This window comes from Oncorhynchus nerka, linkage group LG27 (genome assembly GCF_034236695.1).
Source record: "Oncorhynchus nerka isolate Pitt River linkage group LG27, Oner_Uvic_2.0, whole genome shotgun sequence".
NCBI classification, from domain to species: domain Eukaryota; kingdom Metazoa; phylum Chordata; class Actinopteri; order Salmoniformes; family Salmonidae; genus Oncorhynchus; species Oncorhynchus nerka.
In genome coordinates this window covers 63141466-63159001 of record NC_088422.1, presented here as the reverse complement: position 1 = coordinate 63159001, position 17536 = coordinate 63141466, and positions in this window count along the sequence as shown.

Genomic DNA, 17536 nt, shown 5'->3' with positions numbered 1-17536 from the left:
GCCATTCTTAATGCACAGCCCTTTGCCTGTTTTAGTCCCCCATCAGTATACTGTCACCGTCATCATCATCTGATAGTGGATAGACATTGTCATCTCCAGGGATCAATGTTCCTTTTACAGCACGGGGTCATTGAACAGGGTCCATCCATGACCACGATGTCTCGATCAACATTTACCAACTGGATCTCTGTCTCTGGATGCCATTATTTTAGGAATATCCTTTCCAATGTTGTTTTTTTTTTTTTGGCGAGCATGAAAGAGATGATTTGTAGAGGGATGATTTGCAGGCAAAATTTGCTGCCAAACACCTTCACCGTAGGAGATGTGTTCTTGTCAAATTGCAGTGTGACATTTACTGGGGCTTGTTAAAAAAAGGTGAGTGCTCTCTCTCTTCATGGTCTGGGAAGTAATGAGGAGCTTGTGCTGTGGTCGAACGAGCAGGAGGAAATCCTCTCGTGCCATATCACAAGGCTGCTCTCTGGTTTAATTTCCTCACCACGATTCAGAAGATTGACGTTCATTGCCACCAGCACTGTAGAGAGGCAGAGTTAATCATATTCAGATAAGGGATTCAATCATCAAAAACATTTTTTTTAATGGGTATTCTCTCTACCCACAGCCATACAGTGGTGAATATTCCACGGCTTTTACAATTTTCTTTCTGTTTTTATGAAATCTTAGGAGACCGAGTAGGATTTTCCCTCACTAGCACAAATGACTGTATGTCAAAACAACCAAATAAATGTGAGTCACATCACTCATGTCTATTATCTTTTCTCTCAATTATTTATTGCTGATCACATAACGGAATTACTTAAACGCAGATCCGGAACATCAGTAACGTCATGTCACCCTAAATCACTCAGCTCATCCTCGTCCTCAACCAATTTAAATGAATCAAAGCCTTTGCGCTTTCTTTTTCGGGAACTTCATTTAGTGAGAAATGAGTCAATCGTTATGGAGCCCATCCATCAGAATAACTGTATCGGGGTTCATTTCATCCTGGTACTCATGTAGACCATCACAGCCTTCATTACAGGGCCATGCTGTAGGTACAAGAATCTGAGGATCTGGAATGAGTTCTTAGGATAATACGAGGCTTTTAAATGGGCTCTGAAATGGTCCTGTAATGTGTTTGACCATGGATCGACCTTGGAGTCCCGGCTTCCTTGACAGTCGAAGAGGTGTTTTTGCTGCACTCGTGCACATCTTAAAGATATGTGTCCGTGCAAACAAGATTTGACACATGGGGTGAGGTGGTCTCTCTGTGTGTTCCTTGTTTTAAGTGTCTCTGTGAACTTGTGTACATTATTTCGCCACTATGGCCTATTTATTGCCTTACCTCCCTTATCTTACTACATTTGCACACACTGTACATATATTTTTCTATTGTGTTATTGACTGTAAGTCTGTTTATCCCATGTGTAACTCTGTGTTGTTGTTTTTGTCGCACTGCTTTGCTTTATCTTGGCCAGGTCGCAGTTGTAAATGAGAACTGGTTCTCAACTGGCCTGCCTGGTTAAATAAAGGTGAAATAAAAATAAATAAAATAAACATGACCTTTTGTCCATAACCATGCCATTTTCGTCTGCATAACACTGCTCATGTGGCCAGTTTTTCAGTGGCATCTGGTAATAGCAAATGTGTAGTGCTAAAGCTTAATGTAACAGCCTCACCTTGAATTATGTATGGCTTCCATGGTGCACTCTGTGGAGCAACATAGAGTAATCGCCATGACCTCCCACTGCCCCCCAACCTTGTCCCGCAGAGGTACGAGTGACAGGGATGCTGCTTTCATGGATCACCTCGCCCGTAGAGAACACCAAACACAACCAGCGTGGTCGATCTCTACCTGGGTGAGATGGAAAAAATTACTAGATGCCCTGTTGTCAGTTTGTTATTTCTGTAATGGGTGAAATATAACGTGGACCAATGTAGTCAACACTGACACAGCATGAAAGTTAGTTCAAGGTTTTTGATATTCCCCTCAAGAATCTCTACACAGTTACCATTGGTCCCCCCTGTGTGAAACTTGGCCGAAAGCAGCAGCATGGCAGTGTGAGGGTTCAAAACTCAATAATAACTCATAAAACCCCCCAGAAAATAGCTTATTGTTGCTTACACCACAGAACATTCTCCATTTTCAGCGAGATACTCTGCACCGTGAAGATTGAAACACTAGATGAAATGGATGACTCTCTCCGTAGTGTTTTGCTGAGCTTTGGGATCATGGCTAAAGTCCACCTGGCAGTGTTTAACACGTCTTTAACCCTTCACGGGAGGTATTGTTGAGCTCAGAGAGGTGAGAACCCCTGCCGAAGGACTGATAGGATGAACGGAGGAGCTTTAATGGCGGCCTAATCCGGGCTACGCCATGCCCAGCGTGGGGTCCGCAGGCTCCGTGTTAGCTGGCATCCCTCCCAGCTTCTGACACCTGTCCACCATTTCATTTCCTTGGTCTCATCCAGGCCCAGGATAATGGAGCGCTGTGGGAGGCCTGCCACTCAACTAGGGGCCTTGGCTCTAACTTCCTGCATTAAATGGTTTCCCCGATCACTCAAAACTGTGATACACTCTTGTCCCATAGGTAATTGACTCTCTGTTTCTCTCAGACTTTTTGTTTCTCACTGTCAGTTTTCCTGTTTTTCAATTATCTGTGGTTCATTTTGAAAGCCTGTCACTCTTACTTTCCACTGCCGCTTGATACATGTTTTGGGGTAGAAAGTTTTCATTTTAAGCTGCCAATTATACTTTGTCTGCTAACCTACCATGGAAATTATACCAACACTTCATAGCATACATTGTTCTGAAAGTTTTGGGGTTGTAGAAAGGTTGTAGAACAATTGGTCTGTTGTAATTGGGACTTACTTTGTGCAGGTAGGTTATTGTCTACTGCATTGTTTGTAATGGCTTTCTAGGGCACCTAGAGTGATCTTTGTCTGTGGAGATCACTGTTTTGCAGTTATAACAGCATCTCTGCTACATCACTGTTACACCATACACAACATCACACTTGGCTCTAATTGATTCCCCTCTGGCACACCCAGGTAGTTCTCACTCATATCACGAGTGTGTGTGTGCTCTCCCAGAGGCCTGGCACAGAGACCCACTTCCCTGTACTTGGCACCTGCTTTTGGGCAAGAGTTTACATCTGTAAGCTTGTCCCAAAGTCTGTCCTGGGAGGCTGAGGTCATAAGAGCTGTGTTCTATTTGTCCAAACATCACTTCTTCAAACCAAGGCACAGGGCTTTGGTGTCCGCATGACCCCTCATCTCTTTTCATTGAAGATTGACTGAAGATCATGCTGTGATTTGTCGTGCCAGAATACACTTGTCATCTGTCTGCTGTTTGTGTTCATGGATGCTCATTAAAATATGAAAAGTCACTCCAAGTCAGCTTGTTATTTAGGCAAGTACCCTGCAGAGGCTTGGAATTTCCTGGAATCAGCCTGCATGTCCTCGTTTCCTCAAAGGTCCAGAAATACAAATATCCTCTACGGCTGGCCATAATTACATGTAAAAATGTTAGTTTTTATGACATGCTAATTGTGCAGTGGTTAAGGGCGCAGTGGTTAAGGGCGCTGTACTGCAGCGCCAGCTGTGCCATCAGAGTCCCTGGGTTCGCGCCCAGGCTCTGTCGTAACCGGCTGCGACCAGGAGGTCCGTGGGGCGACGCACAATTGGCCTAGCGTCGTCCGGGTTAGGGAAGGCTTGGTCGGTAGGGATGTCCTTGTCTCATCGCGCACCAGCGACTCCTGTGGCGGGCCGGGCGCAGTGCGCGCTAACCAAGGTTGCCAGGTGCACGGGGTACCCTCCGACACATTGGTGCGGCTGGCTTCCGGGTTGGATGCGTGCTGTGTTAAGAAGCAGTACGGCTGGTTGGGTTGTGTATCGGAGGACGCATGACTTTCAACCTTCGTCTCTCCCGAGCCCGTACGGGAGTTGTAGCGATGAGACAAGATAGTAGCTACTACAACAATTGGATACCACGAAATTGGGGAGAAAAAGGGGTAAAATTGAAAAAAAAAAAAAAAAAAAAAGAATTGTCATTGGGAGAGTTTGGAACTATAAGGTTCTATCTGCAAAAAGAGGGTTTTGAGATAATTGGCTTTAAAGTTACAAAGCCTCATTGATTTGAATGTTTTCAGATTTAAAAAAAAATATTGACTTCTTTTGAACTTTGAATTGGGGTATTTAGAGGACCTACTAGGTAGAGAACATTGAACAAAACAAGGCTATGTCAATAACTATAAAATGCAATAGAACCTTATAGTCCCCGTCTCCCGATTAGATAATATCATGGCTTTCAATGTTGATCGCTTCGGGATGGTGGGAATCTAACAGCATTAGGCAGTTATCCATCCACGTCTTCTATTTTTAGTAATATAAAGTCTTCTCTTAGTTCAGGGCATGTAGCTATAACTATCACTAAAAGCCATGACATGCAATTGCAACATTACTATGTTTCAATTTGGCAAAATGAAACAAAATCACGTTCAATTAAACATTAGGCAGCAACCTCATATTTAATGACTTCTGAAGCACTTAAGATTTCACATAACGGTGGGCCATTCTTCTGCCATCTGGAGCTGTATAATGCTGGAAAACACTGAGTACATAAAAAACAATCCCCAGGACCGGGAAAACTGCATGAAAATAATTTGAGCTTATGGAACAAATGCTGCTTCTTCAGTATACTTTAGCCTGAGTTATTGGCAGCCTTTAAAGATGCACCTGTTGCTGATGTTCTTTATCTCTTTCTTTCAACAGCTGAGATGTGCTGAGGGAAGGGTTTAAACATAAAATTGCTTATTCATTACTCAGGAATACTTCTTTAAGTTGAAAAGATTGTTTAACTGCACTATTTCATGTGAGGAACCAATGTTTGATTACCAACAATGATGAGTATCACCGCCTGGTATGGCAACTGCACCGCCCGCAACCTCAGGGCTCTCCAGAGGGTGGTGCGGTCTGCCCATCGCATCACCGGGGCCAAACTACCTGCCCTCCAGGACACCTACAGCACCCAATGTCACAGGAAGGCCAAAAAGATCATCAAGGACAACAACCACCGAGCCACTGCCTGTTCACCCCACTATCATCCAGAAGGCATGGTCAGTACAGGTGCATCAAAGGTGGGACCGAGATACTGAAAAACAGCTTCTATCTCAAGGCCAGCAGACTGTTAAATAGCCATCACTATCACATAGAGGCTGCTGCTTATATACATAGACTTGAAATTACTGGCCACTTTAATGAATGGAACGCTAGTCACTAATAATTTTGACATATCTTACATTACTCATCTCATATGTATATACTGTATTCTATACTATTCTATTCTATGTCACTCTCACATTGCCCTTCCATATATTTATACATTCCATTCCTTTACTTTGATTTGTGTGTATTGGATATACGTATGTTGTGAAATTGTTAGATATTACTTGTTAGATATTACTGTACTGTCGGAGCTAGAAACACAAGCATTTCGCTACACCTGCAGTAACACCTGCTAAACACTTGTATGCAACCAATACAATTTGATTTGATTTGATTTTGTTTTAAAGTTGCCAGGGATCTCTCAGTCTTTCTCTATGTCTCTCTGTGTCTTCCTCCCGCTCTTGATCTCCTGCAGTCACATGTGCCTGAAATCGTGCTCCACTGGGCCGCGGCGATAAAGAAAAGGTCTAGGCGGCTGCTGGCGGACCTCTATGAACCCTGCGTAATAAAGGCCACCCCTGCTCTGCTGAAACAGCTGGGCTCTGCTAGATTACAGCAGGGGTTGACATGCAGTAGGGTTCCGCTGCTTTGCTGTAGACAGACGCTGTGCATTTCAAGCTATATAAAGCCGTACAGATTATGTTAGAAGAGATGAAAAAACAGGAAGATAACTTTAAACTTCATCACATCAACATGTCTCAAAATCTCGGTGCAATGGCGGTTTGATTATATTCGAACTGTGAAATAACCTCCCAACTAAGGTTAGATTACACATGGAAACAGGGAAGAGGAGAAGGTCAGCTGAAATGTGAATAGGTACCGATGAAAGTTGCGGGGAGAATTGTATTTATCATTCATATGCTGTACAGTAGGCAAAGGTCTCAGGCATGCAACTGCAATTCATTTTTTAAATGCCAGAACTGCTATTTCCTCCCATTTGACCCCCCTCCTTTCCCCTCCAAAGTATGTGAACATCTGTGTTCTTGCTCCTTGTTATTATGTCAGGTTGGATATTAACAGTGATGTCGTCAGGAGAGGTTCTCACATGTCACAGTTCGTGTTCCACTTGAAGAAGTTGAGGTGGGAAAGGTGAGGGGAGGATGTGTTGCAGCACTGTTTCTTCTCCATTGCGGGAGGATCGCACACAGCATCCATTAGTCACGTCAAAAAAGGAAGGGAAAAGGTGAGAGAGCACTCACAAGTAGCAAATCTCTCAAATGTCAAACCTGTAATTTGAGAGAATGGAAATTATTCGGCGGTACCCACTCTCAGAAATCTTCGCCTTGTCAAATTGCATCTGGGTTTTCTGAGCTCCCAACAGAAATGGGTTTTTGCCTACAGAATGATAGTGTCCCTGGTGGGGCTCGTTGTGATTGTTCACATGATCAAGATGAAATTGCAGCCGTGTGGAGGCGCTGTCTTGGTTGACACATACATTATGTGATGGGCTGCTTGTTCCATGTCACGTTCTGACCTTTATTTCCTTTGTTTTGTATTTATTTAGTATGGTCAGGGCGTGAGTTGGGTGGGCAGTCTATGTTTGTTTTTCTAGGTTTTGGGAATTTCTATGTTTCGGCCTAGTATGGTTCTCAATCAGAGGCAGGTGTCATTAGTTGTCTCTGATTGAGAATCATACTTAGGTAGCCTGGGTTTCACTGTGTGTTTGTGGGTGATTGTTCCTGTCTCTGTGTTTGCACCAGATAGGACTGTTTTGAGTTTGCACATTTCTTGTTTTTTGTAGTCAGTTGTTCATGTGTACCTTAACGTATTAAAAAGAACCATGGACACTTACCACGACGCATATTGGTCCTCCGATCTGTTTCGCCTCTCCTCTTCGGAGGAGGAGGAAATTCATTACATTCAAGGAGAAGGTGTGTGTTTGAGTACATGTCGCTGAATAGGTTGGAACGTAAACTTCGCTAATGATGAATGATGGGAGAGATTGGGTTTTCTGTGTAACAGATGTAACTGGTTTCATATGAACTGTTATTATATAGACTTAGTTAAACATTAGGGATTGTGGTCTCTCCTTTCCTCACTGGAGAGCTCTAAAAAGACTCTACCTGCTGTCTCTATGTAATGGAACCCATGAACAGAGCTATGAAGATATATATTTATTTGCAGCTGAAAGCTGAATTATAGTGAATAGACAGTAATTAATCAAAAGTAGTTGATTTAGATAGGGGGGAAATGTATAGTTGATTAAAGAGTTAATTGAAGCAGTTTGGGACTGGAGTGAAGGGCACATCACTGATCTCTGAGCAGAGGCATATCCTGCCTAATTAAAATGTATCATTTGTTTGAGCCCTGTTGAGTTTGCCTACACTTCACACTGCCTTCTCAACTCAGATCTAAAATAACCTGTCACTTTCCCATCCTGTGACAATGCAATCTTTGTTAGCCTACTCAGCACTGTGTCTACTTGATATTCACTGCCTTCTACACTGTGTTGCGTGGTACTGTACCTTGCATGGATCACGCTGCTTTAAATGTGTTTACTTTTTGGGTTACTAATGAGATAATCATTACTTCATTTGCATGTATCATTTGGCTGTTGCTGTGATTGAGGTCTTTGAGTGAATGTAGTGCTAATGTGAACTGTTTGTTGGTACCCATGTCTAAGGAAGAGCAGTAGTAGCACCATTCTGGGTCTTCCCAATCATTAAACAGTTGAAACTGTGCAATAATTAGCTTCTGCAACAAAGTTTATTTCAAGCGGCCATGTTGATTTCCCAAATACACATTTAGTGGAAATGGCTAAATTAAGCGGCTGAATGTGAACTCATTTAGCACTGTAATGAGAAGCAATGTAGTGCCACCCGATCAAATGTCCTTTCCGTCCACATCCGCACTGCAAAGCAGCAATCACACCTCATTAAAGGCCTATTTTCCCACTGAAACATTAGTGTAAATGTTTCCATTTGCTTTTCGATGAACCTTGGTATGGTCTGCATCATTCTGACCCAAGGTTAATGGATTAATCCCAATCGCTTTGTGGTCTACGCAAGTCTCAGAGCCTAATAGCATCATTCCACTGCCTATTGCGGTTGCGGTCACATTTGTGCAGCCATTTCCGTCCACTCACAGTCACATTTTGAGCGTTGGCTTTTAGCTTAATTTGAAGGGCAGTTGAGGTTATCACAGCACGTGTCTACAAATTGGTGGTGGAGATAACAGTCATCTAGATAGAGGACTTATTAGTGATATTATCCACTGAGCATTTTACCTTTGATATGTACTGGAGCTGGGATATTTGTTCTGTTGCCTGTCCATTCATCAATTCCACAGTGTTGCTGTGTTGTAGCTCGTAGGAGCAGGACACCAAATAGCTTATTTTATAAAAGCTGTTGACGGTAAAGGGTGTTATATTCCAATGAGCGAACATAGAACTAATTAGTGGGAAATATGCCAGATTTAAGCATGACAGGAGATGCCTATCTCTGAAAGGACTATGTATGATAGAATAGAAGCTGTACAATTTCAATAGATTCAAGTCTCGAATGGAATACAATCAAATGATAGAGGCCTCCTCTGACTAACTTTGTTTATGAATTGAATCATTGGACAATCAAATTAGCCGCTTCTAACAGTGTTGTTCCATATCAGCAGAGCCTTTCCTTCTCTTTCGTTTCCCTCCTCTCTTTCCCCAACCAAATGATAATCACAAGTGTTTATCAGCAGCTCTAGACATGTGTTTCGTCTCATTCACAGATACCGTGGGTCGATGACCTTTTGCTGAAGTTAGTTTAAATGGGTGAATTTCACAGCTTGGCGCTTTATGGTAAGTGGCTGAGAAAACGCTTTTTAGATGTTTAGACTTGGCGATGCTGAGGGCAGATTGTATGCAAAGAGGAGGTGGATGGGTGTTAAAACACATTACTGAGATGTAACATAAAGACAAACAGTATTGTCTAGACAGGGAGTCAACACTTAACTACTGTAGTGTACATCTATGCTACTGCAGGCCCCTATTGGTAATTTAAATACAGCTCAAATCCACATGTTTGGTAGTTTCATCTATTTCAGCACTATTTTGTGTTCTTTGAACAACAATGAGACTCCAATGATTGATTATGATTTGCACAGTTTAGCATTCATTGAAATGGCGTGCTGGATTATGATTGATATTCACAGGGATTTGTTGGGACAAGGATGCCTTGCATGTGGAAGTGTAGTATGTTATGTTGAGCAGATTAGACCCTGGAAATATTCTCTAGAAGGCCCTGTGGTCAAGCCAAATGTGATACATGTCCTACATTGTAATAAGGGAATCGGCTCATTTTCCATGTCTACGTTCCTATTTTCACCCCCATTGCTGAACCCACCACCATGTGGATTTTACGTACGCTTTCTGCCTGGAGGCTAAAAAGTCAAAGGTATTGTGGGGGAATGGATACCGAGAAGGCCGAGGTAGCACAACAATCTTGGTATAAAAGTTTAATGAGCTCCCCGTTTGACACAGTGATTCTTCATCGGGGGGCTAGGGCTGGCGAGCAAGGCCAGAAGCCATATGTAGATGAGGCTCTCTGAGCATGGGGTGGCTGTGAGGGGGGCATGGGGAGCAGCCGGCCAGTGCTGTGGGGGATCGACTGGGTGATGAAATGGCGCGTCTCCTCTAATGTGACGGGAGAGATAGGTGAGGTGCTGCTCAAAGAGGAGTGAAAAGCGAGGCGATTTGTCCTCCTGTCAGGTTCTGTCTGGCCCCACAGCATCACGTTCATTGGTCTGGACAGTGGAGTCTGTGGAAAGGTTTAGTTTAGTATGAAAAGGTGCCATGGTATGCCTATTAAATCACCTCCAGCATGCTGAGGGGCTAACACTATCACAGATGCACCTCTTTGAGTCAATGCCCATAAGACCAAGACTGGCAAGACAATTAACACTCTCATCACACACATATAAAAACAGGAAATTATCATTCCTATCAAGCTACTTCTATTTATAGTATATATTTTAAGGACATTTTCATGGATCACTGTTCCGTTTGGATTCCTCCTGTCTCCGTTTACACACGGTACATGGAGAGGGACAGGTTCTCTGTTAAATCAGGCTGATTCCCTGTGGAGTTCTTCCTGACTGGCCTTCTTGACACCCCTGACACGCCATTATTCCTGATGCACCGATCGTTAGTCTCCTCATGCTCTTCAACAATGTCAAACTCTAAGGACATACAGGCAGCAAAGTGGTCAATAAAGTAATCCATTAACCCATTGACCTCTATGTCCCATAACTGTTTTGAAATGAGGATGTGGGACATAAGACACTGCCACGCACGCCCACAGACAGACAGATCATAATCATTCAATTAGACACGTTGAAAATGAAGGTAATTATCTTACTGAGATGGCTGAATAAAAGTACAACAATACGGAGACTTTGCATTACGAGCTTTGACTGTCAGCACTAGCAGCACATCTCCTCCTCACTACCCGCCTCTTTTTTGCTGTCAATCTCCTGAGGGACCACTCCGACAATGCTTGTTTGGGCGTGAGACCCAGCTTTAACATGCTGGGTAATTAGGCCCTTGGTTGTGGTTCCCTCCACAGTTCCCTGTCCGTATCTCAGACTTCACCTGGCTGTTCTCGTCTGTTGTGTTCTGCCATCCGGCTCTGCCCTGCCTCATCATGACTCAAACAATTCCCTGTCTTTCTGCATTTCAAGTCATGCTCTCCCTCTTGTTTTTAAAAATTAGTTTTAATAACGACTAATTGGCAATCCATGTTTTAATAAGTTGTCTCGTTTCAATTGCAGGTAGTCACGAGGGAAATTACCAAATGTTCCTTCGTCGTTCAGCTTTTCATGGTATATTTTGAGTGGATGATGAGAAGGATAAAAATAAAGAGGGCCGTGTTATAATTAGTCTGGTTTTACATGTTCACCCCGCTACCATCTAGAAGGCAGAGACAGTACAGGCGCATCAGTCCGAGAGACTAAAAAACTGCTTCTATTTCCAGGTCATCACTGTTAAATAGTCAACACTAGCCGGACTCTTCCCAGTACCCTTCTCTGAACTTAGTCACTGTTACTAGCCGGCTACCATCCGGTGCTCTACCCGGTACTCTACCTGGTACTCTACCCGGTACCTTACATACTGTTTAACCCACTTCATACGCGTATACTATATTTTAGTCTAGGCTCATGCTATATAACTACTGCTGTACACACCTTTTCTATTCAGATCCTGTCCATACTGTCTATACACACCATCATGTACAGTACCAGTCAAAAGTTTGGACAGCTACTCATTCAAGGATTTTTCTTTATTTTGACTATTTTCTGCATTGTGAAATAATAGTGAAGACATCAAAACTATGAAATAACACATATGGAATCATGTGGTCATCAAAAAAGTGTTACATCAACATATATATTCGATTTTAGATTCTTCAAAGTAGCCACCCTTTGCCATAATGACAGCTTTGCACACGCTTGGTATTCTCTCAACCAGCTTCATAAGGTAGTCACCTGGAATGCTTTTCCAACAGTCTTGAAGGAGTTCCCACATACGCTGAGCACTTGTTGTCTGCTTTTCCTTCACTCTGTGGTCCAACTCATCCCAAACCATCTCAGTTGTGTTGAGGTTGGGTGATTGTGGAGACCAGGTCATCTGATGCAGCACTCCACCACTCTCCTTCTTGGTCAAATAGCCCTTACTCAGCCAGGACGTGTGTTTTGTGTCTGCAAAAAATACATAGTCCCACTAAGCAAACCAGCTGCAGAATGCTGTTGTAGCCATGCTGGTTAAGTGTACCATGAATTCTAAATAAATCACTGACAGTGTCACCAGCAAAGCACCTCCTCCATGCTTCACGGTGGGAACCACACTTGCAGAGATAATCTGTTCACCTACTGTGCATCTCACAAAGACACAACGTTTGGAACCAAAATCTCAAATTTGGTCTCATTATGCCAAAATACAGGTTTCCACTAGTCTAATGTCCATTGCTTCTTATTGGTGTCCTTTAGTATTGGTTTCTTTGCAGCAATTCGACCAGGAAGGCCTGATTCATGGAGTCTCCTCTGAACCGTTGATATTGAGTGTCTGTTACTTGAACTCTGTGAAGCATTTAGCCAGTTTCATCATAGCGCTTGATGGTTTTTGCAACTGCACATGAAGAAACTCTTAAAGTTCTTTACATTTTCCGTATTGACTGACCTTCATGTCTTAAAGTAATGATGAACTGTCATTTCTCTTTGCTTTTTTGAGCTGTTCTTGCCATAATATGGACTCAGTCTTTTACCAAATAGGGTAATCTTCTGTATACCACCCCTGCCTTGTCACAACACAACTGTCTGGCTCAAACACATTAAGAATTAAATAAATTCCACAAATGAACTTTTAACAAGGCACACTTGCTAATTGAATGGCATTCCAGGCGACTACCTCATGAAGCTGGTTGACAGAATGCCAAGAGTGTGTAAAGCTGTCATCAAGGCAAGGGGTGGCTACTTTGAAGAATCTCCAATATAAAATAGATTTGGATTTGTTTAACACTTTGGTTAATCCATTTTTCCATATGTGTGCTTTTCATAGTTTTGATGTCTTCACTATAATTGTACAATGTAGAAAATTGTTTAAATAAATTAAGAAAAACCCTTGATCAAGGGTGTGTGCAAACTTTTGACCGGTAGCGTATACATATGCAGTATATATATTCCGGACTCTGACATTGCTCTTTTGTATAGTTAGGTATTACTGCACTGTTGGAGCTAGAAACATAAGCATTTATCTTCACATGTGATAACGTCTTCAAAATATGTGTATGTGACCAATAAAAATGTTTTTTTTTGTTATTCTTATTTGATGTGGTATATCGACAGATGAATTTAATCAGACGTTTTTTGGAGAGTTTTTAGAAACTTAAAGAGAGAACCACATTAATCTTTAAAACCACATACAAATGGGAAATGGGAAAAAGTTATTAAAAACAAACTTAAAACAAGCGTATTTTACTTTTAATGAGAAGCTTACTCCTACGTGAATCAGCTTCCCACACATAACTTGTGCTTTAAGGCATTGTTTGATAATGTTATAATGAATATAACCTGATTACACCCATGGCATGAATCTTTACCTGGAATGTCTGTCTGTGTTGTCTTGAAAGATTGAGAAAATCCAACAGAAATTTGGAAAGAATTAATTTAAAATAAGAAGATTTTATACATTAATTATAAGTGACTACACAATGAATAAAATGGTTTCAATTACACTCCAAGGGAATGCAGAATTAATTAGCTTAACCATAAATAATTTGCTTTATAATTCTTGTTATCTTTTAGGCCTAAGATGTGGTCGGTGGAATAAGCAACGATACCCTTTGTCACCCCAGCAACCATGAGGAAATAAAAGGTTTTGCATGTAAATGCACAAGTCCAAGGGCTCATCATAGCGAGACATAGGCACCCGTGTGAAAAGCCTAATGGAAGCCAGCACAGTGACAGTAGATAAGCTGGCTGCCAGCCAAATAGTCTTTTATCCTCATGTTGAGGTAGCTAGGAGCAAGGAGGGCGGGTCTGGCTCCACGAGGGGGCAAAAAGGGGGCTTAGCCCCGTCAGTTGAAACTTGTGCCCTCTCAATTTCCGTATTACAAATGATTTAGTGACAGGTTGGCGCGAAATCTGTATCTCCTCTGCGCTGTATTAGCATCATGGATAGAGCTTAACCGCTGTGGAGTGTGTTTGTGTGTAGGGGGGCTATGGAAAACCACTGGGCGGTTAGGTAGGACTCCTTTGGGTTTCCATAACAAGTGTGGGAAAAATGCTGCTCGTTCTATGCCTCCGCCTGTAATATTTTATTGTGATTTATAAGGACGGGGTCAGGTTTACAGTGGAAGCTGCTTCACTCAACTCTGCCTCGCAGCCCACCACTACAGAGTTTAGTTAGCTTCTTAGCTCTATGTAAAAGGAGTTTTAGTGTTATTAGCCTATTTTGCTCTAACCAGCTAATTCATTTAATAGCAACTGGTTTGTTTATTGGAAGAGAGTGGCTGGAGTCCTCGTTTCCTGCAGACGCTGCATTTTTTTTCCGATGTCGAAAGTTCTGTATTGGGTCCAATGCTAAAGCAGCAACCTGATCTCACAGTTTCAGACAAGGCCGTCACCTAACTGGAAGCATTCTATTGATAGAACCAATGGATTTGCTAGGCACGCATCAAGCAAAGAGCATTTAAAACACGTTCTAAGTGCTATGGGAACTGAGGCGTCAACACTTGTTTAGTGATAGGCAGCTGGAAATAACACATTTCCCACTTTAACATACGTGTTCAGTCAGCACAGACAAGGCATGCTACACCCCAAAAAAAGCTCAACTAATCCAAATGGTTTTTGAGGGGCATCTTACAACATTTTGGGGAGATTGGAATGATCAATTACTCAAGAACAGCTTCGAAAAGTCGCTATAAGAAGAGACAAGGCGGTTTAAGAACATTGTTTGAATGTCAGCTCCTTCTTCATACTACTATTTAATCAAGAGCAAATGAAAAGTTGAAATAAATATTCAATACTCGAGGCATAACTACAGATGAAAATACTTCCTGTGTTTTTGTGGGGTCCCGTGGATGTAGATTAGGAATACACCAGTGACAGTGAACCATTTCATCAACTCCACTGTCAAACATAACGTAGCTAAATGAACTGAGGTTTAGGTTCTGGAAATGCTTCACGTTATCGATGTCATTCGTCCGATCTCTGACACCTTTAGACAATGAATGTGGATTAGATGAGAGAAAGAAAAGCAATTACTCTGAACATTTGCATTCAAGGGTAATACCCAGAGACTTCCACCTATTATTAATCAAAGGCTCAATTCTGATTGCAATTAGTGGCTTAATGCCTAGCTTCGCCGGGTCAGGTCCAACTTTTAGTCTCTCTGACATGCATCCAGAATTTTCCGGGGGTTGAGTTTTTCATGCTAAGCTACGGCACATCGAACGTTTTTTTTTTTATGCATGCGATATTGCTTCCAATGTGCCCTAATTGGCTAAATGAATAATATGCCTATTTTTCTCTCCTTGGTAGAGGAACAAATGAATTTGAATCGCCCTCTAAAGAATTTAATCACTCTCAAGGCGTCTTCGACAGAGCGCTTATTATTTACACTCGTTTTTTTTCTGATTACAAAGTGACAAGGTCACCTTTGCACCCACAAAACAGAGTTTAGTCCACTCTGTCCATCTACATTTCCATCGGCTAATCAATAGAGACAGGGGAAATCTGACTGGTTTCTCTTTGCTGCTGCTTTCGCTTGTTAAGGTCACCTAGGCTGTAGTGCATCAGACATCACAACATTCATCTGTTGTTAAGAAAGAGAGAAAATCATTGATTGTAATGCAAATAATGGAATCCCACTGCGAAAGCCACCGACATGGGTCAATTATACTCTTTTCTTGGTTTATGGGCTGCCTATAAAATCGTTTATTTATTGAGTAGCTGCATTTCCTAAAACACCACTTTCCATCTAAGTGCCCATTTAGACATTCACTTCCCACCGAGAACAGAACGTTATACATATTTTGTGTGAAAATTCATGTAACATTCATAAAATACTAGATTTGATTGTAACACGAATTCCCATTCCTCTGAGCTTTTCGGATATGCTTCATCCATACGTCAGACGACATCAGAGGGCATGGAATCAAAGGAAATTAGTTGCACAATAGTTGATCTGACAAATATGCACAACATCACTAAAGACACTTACCATCAGCAGAATGTAAACAATCAGTGACTAGCTGGTGAATAGTATTAATCCAACAGATTTGGTCCATTTCGCCACTCCTGTTTTTCTAATGAGAACTATTAGCTTTTCACATACTACTAACAGGAGAGATCCAGGAGAGGGATAAGGACTGCTACAGTTCCCTCTCTGGTGTTTTATCCTCTGTCAGTATCCTCTGTCAGTATCCTCCGTTACCCTGACTAAACCAGTAAGAGACTGATGACAAGACAAGTGACTGAGGATAGGAGGGAGGGATTCTGAGCACTGGGTATTGTACATCAAAAATACTATGTTTGCAAAATATGACTTGTCACCACAATGTTGATGAGACTTGTTTTTTGGTTATTAGAGATGACATTAAATGTAATTGGATTATTATCTACCTCAACTTTAGGTCATCAATTTAATATTTTACATTCAACTTCTCCCTTAAATGTATACAATTTGAATGCACTTTTTAAACCCTTTACTGAGGCACTTTGAAGTCATGGACACGTAACGACTTTGTGATGCTCCACACAACATTCATTTCAAAAGGTTTTTAAACCTTAAATAAGAAGGGATTGTCCCATGCAGCTCTCTGTGGCATTGTCGTTCAGTGATACCAATAGTTCTGAAATACTGCATTAATGCATACGACAGTAGCAGGACTTTCCCTTGCCCTGTAAAATATGCCATCTGTTCTACCAGCTGCAATAAGCAGCATAACTCATAATCAAAGTATTTTCATTCAGAATCATTGTTTTACATCAACACACTTTACAGATATAAATCAACTCTATCTACTTTCAATCTAATGAGCTAAATGTCCCCAGAGATAAACAACAGTGCACAGATTGTGGCTCAGGCACTTGAGACAAAGGTGAGCCTCTTACGCAAAGCAAAAAAAGTATTTCCTGCTAAAAATGTAGAGGCATGGGCATAAAAGTTTAAAATAGGATGTAGTTCCTGTAAATGGTGAGACAAGGCTGTGCATTTTCAAACCAAATAATGACATGTGAAGTGCGAAGGCTCATACACAGTAATCGGGCCACTCTGTGCCATATATCGCTGAGGTAATGTGTGACAGTGAAAACAACGAGGCCGGGTGGCAGCAGTGGGTTTATTGAGTGTGAAGAGCAGCCAATGAAGCACTGAGAGCCATCACCATGTCTCTAATGGCACACCGATGAGCCCCGGACTCTATGCAAGCCTCGTGTTCTAATCTGTCATCACTGGCCTGCTCTATTGGCAGGGGGCTGTCAGCCAACGTCCATGGGACATGACAGAAACACGCCAATGACTATTCCACTCTAACACACTTCCACCTTGCCCTCCTCCGCTCTTTAATGACGGATATCTTCATTCAGTTATCACTTTCCACTGCCAATATCATAGTCAACTTCCAAGGAAATGTACTCATTAAAAGCAAAAGGGACATTACCACATGTGAACTCTTATGGTCCTGCTCTAGCCTGCACCGGCTGTAGCTGAACAGTTTCCCTTTACTAACTTACTTAGGCCCACCGCTCCTTTGGAAGCATAGGTCATTGATGACTCCTCTCTGTCGCATTCTGTTCTGAGCAGTCTTTTCCAGCTCGTTCCACCCCAATGCCGG